Source organism: Lactuca virosa, chromosome 9 (assembly GCF_052849685.1).
Source record: "Lactuca virosa cultivar CGN04683 chromosome 9, Lactuca_virosa_CGN04683_v6, whole genome shotgun sequence".
NCBI lineage: Eukaryota > Viridiplantae > Streptophyta > Magnoliopsida > Asterales > Asteraceae > Lactuca > Lactuca virosa.
In genome coordinates, this window is record NC_136434.1 from 173,144,000 (window position 1) to 173,150,240 (window position 6,241).

The window sequence follows — 6,241 nt, forward strand, 5'->3', positions numbered from 1 at the left end:
CAAAGACATGGTCTAGCAATGCCAAAAATTTGATCAAATAGATCAAAAATAAGTGCCACGTCACATCGCCAAAATAATCTTCGTCTTCAAAATATCACAAATCCAAACTCGAGAAGTCATAATATCTGAACCGGATGCAAACACAAAATCATCATGTGATAGAGTACGAATAATAAATAATCTGGAACCGAGAAACATCTAGTAATGCCAAAAATTTGATCCGTGAAGACCAAAAATAAGTGCCACATCGCATCACTAAATAAATCATTGTCTTCAGATGTCTTCAAAAATCCAAACTCAAACAATCATAAGAACCATATACGGATGATATCATAATATTCTCTCCCTATTTTTGATAACCAAAGACCGGATATCAACAATAAATATATCATTGGGATGGAGAGTGTCGGATACCAAGAGCTAAGAAGGCTCTCCCTAGATGTATGAAGGGTCTCGATAGGACACGAGAAATATAGTAAAAGAGATACTCTGCGGTCATGAGAAGATGGGTGATTGAATTGCTGAAGCTGCTCGAACAAAATACCATAGAAAGAGGAATCACTCTGCATGAGAAAATAATCTGTTGTACCGAAAATATACCAAAATACCCAAACTGCGGTGCCGGAACTCTTGAAGTGGTCTTCAATAGAAAATAAAGTCCACATGCTCAAGATACATGATTCGTCAACCGAAGATCAAGAGCAACAAGTCATAAAATCCCATAAAGTGAAGAATGCGAAACAACTTTGTTGATCAGTCGCCGTTGCGGTGCAAGCGTCACAAAGAATAATATGAAGTCTGACTGCGGTATGGAGTAAATTTCCAAAATAATTGGCATGAAGTGAACCAATGTGACAATCCAAGGTTCGGTTGTGGCAAAAATTGGTGAAAAAAAATAATTGGTTTGAAAAAAAAATTGGTGTTAAATAAAAAAAAATTGGCTAAATAAAAAAAATTGGTATTAAAAAAATAATTAGCTAAATAAAAATAATTGTTGTTAAAAAATAATTAAAAAAATAATAATAAAAAAAATTGGCTGAGAAAAAAAATAGAGTTAAAAAAAATAAGAGGTTTATTTATTTTATTTTTTTTAAAAAGGAGGGGTTGATGAGAAGGGGAGGAAAAAAAACTAAGGAGGAAAGGAGGGGGGAAGGAGGAAAGGGAAGGAGGGAGGAGGAGGAATAAGGAGGGAAGGGAAGAGGGCTGAAGAGGAAGAAGATCCGAAGTTGAGAGGGGTGGGGCGGATCTGAGAAGGTGTTGCAGACGAGAATGGAACCGCATGGAGGGAGGTAGTTGCGGTGGGGAGGTTGCGGATGGGCTGACAGTGGTGCGAAGGCAAGAAGCGAGTGGCTTCGGTTCGGAAGATGAAGGGAGTGACTGTGGTGCGAGACCGCGGTAGGTGAAGAGGCAAGCGTCTGCGGTCCGAGACTGCGGTTATAATGCGATCCGAAGTGAAGTGTGCGAGTGCCTGCGGACCAAGACTTCGGTCCAAGCCAAGAGGAGAGCAGATGCGGTCCGATCAAAGAAGAGCGGAAGGCAGCAGACTTCGGGCGAGGAGTTCGGTCAGGAAGGGAAGACTTCGGATCATCGGATGGGCTAAGAGGTTGCGGACCAAGGCCTGAGACGGGCTGCGGGGAGGCTTCTTAAGAGGCTCCGGTAGGCAGTTTTTGGTTGCGGTTCGGGGGTCCGAGAAGGGCTGAACAGATGACGAAAAATGCTATTTTTTCATTAAAATGGTACCGCAAAGGCCATTTATTCATATTTTAATGAGGAGAATATTTTTTAAGCATTTTGGGTCAAAAAGTGGTATTGGGAAGGCAAAAAGAGGAGTGTGCAGGGGGTTTTAAGGGGACAAAAGTGGATGCGGTCCGAGACTGCGGTTAGAATGCGATCCGAAGTGAAGTGGGCGAGTGCCTGCGGACCAAGACTTCGGTCCGAGGCTACGGTCTAAGCCAAGAGGAGAGCAGCTGCGGTCCGAACAAAGAAGATAGGAAGGTAGCAGACTTCGGGTGAGGACTTCGGTCAGGAAGGGAAGACTTCGGATCATCGGATGGGCTAAGAGGTTGCGGACCAAGGCCTGAGAGGGGCTGCAGGGAGGCTTCTTAAGAGGCTCCGGTAGGCAGTTTTTGGCTGCGGTTCGGGGGTCCGAGAAGGGCTGAACAGATGACGAAAAATGCTATTTTTTCATGAAAAATGGTACCGCAAAGGCCATTTATTCATATTTTAATGAGGTGGATATTTTTTAAGCATTTTGGGTCAAAAAGTGGTATTAGGAAGGCAAAAAGAGGAGTGTGCAGGGAGTTTTAAGGAGACAAAAGTGGATGGGATGGGTCAAAGTCACATGGTTTTTCATTGGGAAGGCAAATAAGAGTTGAAGACTCTTTCCAAATAGAGTAAAGAGGACAAGTGACTTTATAGAAACACTATATTACGTCCAAACTCTGTAAAATTAAGATTCACAACAACATATTTTTTGGTTGAAGGATGTGAATATCATACCCATTTATGAAGACCAAGAAAAGTTGCTGAGAAATGAAATTTTCACAAGAATCTCCACTTTCTTCAATATTAAGCCCATAATTTGTGTCTTTTCTTCCAAGAATAATAACCTACTGGAGCACATTCTTCAACAGTTTTTTAAGACCACAAAATTAATTTCTTCTCCTATTTTTCTTCATTTCTTCATCAGGAAAATACTAAGAACATCAAGAACATAAATTCCAGCAGAAAATTCGAATGAGTATCAGCAACAATTTTATTCTTCTAGACTTGAATCAACACCAGAAAATAGAGAGAACTCATCAAAAAATTTCTGGTTTGCATGGACCCGAAAATTCTTGCAAAAATATGAAAAATCTTCAAGATAATCACCGAACGGGAGTCGTTCCCTTGAACTAGTTGATTAAACCTTCAAGGTACGGCTCTGATACCAATTGTTAGAACCCATTTTTATACGAACGGTGGATGTGGAAGAAAAATATCTCGAGATTTATCGTGTATAAAAATATAACCATGAAGGACATAAGATGAGAATTCTTAGAAAGATAAGAAAGAAAAGAGAGATAAAAATAAGAACATGAAAAGAACATGGAAGAGAAGATTCTCCCTTGGTGGGAGAGATCCCACCACTTTCTCTCTCTAGAATTACATTTTTCGAAAAGGTGCACATAAGAAAAATGACCACCTCTCCCTTTATATAGGAGGGAAAGAAAATACACCAACAATACAATAAAGGGAAAAATACAACCTAACTATCACTCATTATTTGTAGAGCATTTCCATGCTCCAACAATTTGCGATAGGGTTATGTGAGGTACCTTGCTTATGTGATTGATACTAGGGAGGGGAATGGGCATTCCATTGTCGATGTCCTTGTAGTTCAAGAGTTCCCCAATGTGTTTCCAGAGGATTTTCCTGCTGTGCCTCCCGAGAGGCAGGTTGACTTTAAGATCAATTTGATCCTAGGGGCGACTCCGAATGCTAAGACACAATATCACCTTGCAATGCCCGAGATGCAAGAGTTATCCTTGTAAGTTTAGGTGCTGCTAGGCAAAGAGCTTATTCGCCCAAGTAGCTCACCTTAGGGACCGCCAATCTTATTTGTGGAGAAGGATGGGTCGCATCGTACGTGTAATGATTATCAGGTGTTGAATAAATTGAAAGTGAAGAACCGTTAGCCATTCCCGATAATTGATGATATTTTTGATCAACTACAGGGTGCGTCCTAGTACTCCAAGATTGATTCGAGACTTGGATATCACCAAATAAGGGACATAGAGGATGACATTGAGAATATGGCCTTTCAAACTCGATATGGTCGTTATGATTTCGTGGTGATTCTGTTTGGTCTCACCAACGCACTGACAACTTTCATGGATTTAATGAAGCATGTGTGCAGACTGATGCTTGACCGGCCAGTTATTATGTTTATTGATGATATTTTGGTCTACTCGAAGACCAAGGAGTAGCATGAGGAGCATATGAGGGAGACTTTTGGAGTGTCGAGGAACAAGAGGCTGTATGCCAAATTATCAAAGTGTGAGTTTTGGTTGCAAGAGGTTTAGTTCTTGGGACATTGTTGGTCCTAAAGTTATTGTTGGTCCCAAACCCCGTGTAGATTCGTAGAACGGATACAAATAAGAAAGAACAATATAAGAACAAAAGATTATCACAAAGAGGTTTTCAATAAGAAAAAGGGTTCTCACAAATAGAATAGGTCACAAAGATGGTCACACATACTTAATTAGGTTTTTACTGTAACATCTGCAGATTTGGGCTAGTAATTAAGATATAATAAGCATTAAAAATGATTTTTTTATAGAAGATTATATAGGATAAATAATCTTAACCAAATTATATGAATATTATGTGTTTCATGATTATTATAATATAATAAAATAGGAAAAATCAGCCGAATCGCGCCGTAAATCATAAAAATAAGTGCGCCAAAACACACACACACACACACACACACACACACACACACATATATATATATATATATATATATATATATATATATATATATATATATATATATATATAGAAAGTACATGTCTTCTCGATCCCAAAAATAAAAATTTCGTAGAAATCTGACTCCCTATGAATTAGATATGATTTTTATAAGATATAAAAGTCAGTCGCGCACAATGAATGTGTGAAGTAAAAAATGTTGCTGGTTCTTCTGATTTGGGGATTTGGTCTAAAGTGTAAAATTTCAATCTATACGGCTACAGTGACAGTGATTGGGCTGGTTGTGTAGATGACAAAAAAAGTACTTTAGACCATATCTTTACTTTTGGTTCAGGTGTTGTCTCTTGGAGTTCTAAGAAGCAAGAAATAGTAGCATTGTCATCATCTGAGGCAGAGTATGTTGCAATTACTTCAGCAACTTGTCAAGCTATTTAGTTAAGAAGATTGTTGGCAGATTTCCTTCAAAAATAAACCAGCGCAACACCGATTTGGTGTGACAATAAAGCAACAATCTCTCTGTCAAAGAATGAAGGCTTTCACAGTCGATCAAAGCATATCGACATTTGTCATCATTTCATCCACAACATTATAGCAAAGGGCATGATTAAGTTGAAGTATTGTGGAACAAATCAATAGGTGGCTGACATCCTAACCAAGTTGTTACCTTCAACAAATATTGAAGACTTTAGAGTGCAGATGGGTGTGTGCAGCTTTGAAGCAAGGGGGTGTGTTGATTAATTGCTAATCAAAGTGCTTCAAAGTCTCTTTATTTTTAAGTTTTAAATTTGAATAAATGCTAATTAGTAGTCTTGATTAGCACCTTGGTTGTTTTGTTTTTTCAACTTCCGTTTCCTTTTTAGTAGCCGATCATTATCTTCTGTAAGCCTATATAAGGCCTTTTTTATGATTAATTTAGTACACCTTTTTACTTTTATCCACCATATACTTGTTCTCTTTTTGCCAACATCAAATACTTTCTTACTCATTTTTTTTTAACAATTAGTCACCCATTTTCTATTGAATAAAACAACAATATCATTGAATAACTGACCCTCCTTATCTTAGTGACACCTTGCAAGTAGTTTGTAGGTTTTGACTTAAAATCCCACATCCCTAGCTTTAGAACGCAGACTTGCCGCTTTTTTTTCTTTTCAAACTTATACCTTCCTTATAGTTGTGATGACGTTGCAGAGTCTGGAGCACAAGACAGGTGGAGTGGGTCTAATCACTTTCATTTTCACTAGACAAAAGCTTACCCTCATGTTTTGCTTGTTTTACTTCTCCATATCATTTGACTTTCTTGCGTCTATATTGTTCAAACCTCCTATAGCCTTGTGGTTGTTTGACGCCAAATGACAATTATACGCCTAATAGACCATCAATAAATTAGGATGTGTTTGATATTGGTCTGACTGAGTCGGCTCAGACCTTTTTGGTGGACTCGGTCAACTATTTGTGTTTGATAAACATTTTATGCGTGTCTGATTCAGAAATCTAAAGCTGATTGGGAAAGAAGTTGGAAATCAGCTGACTGAGAAAAGAGAAAAGTTTCCAATGGTGCGCTTTCTTCTCCCCTTTCAGTGGCTCATCTTCTCCAGCAACCAACAAGCAACGTCGACCTAATTCTTCCTCTTCCAATCGCTGATCGAAGCTCCTTCCTCGTCTATCAGGTATGCTTCTGCTGTTCTTTTCTTCTCCAGCCGATCAAATCTCCTTTCCCTAAAACTTCTGATTTTTGCCTTAGTCAACCCCAATCTTTCTGTAAAAT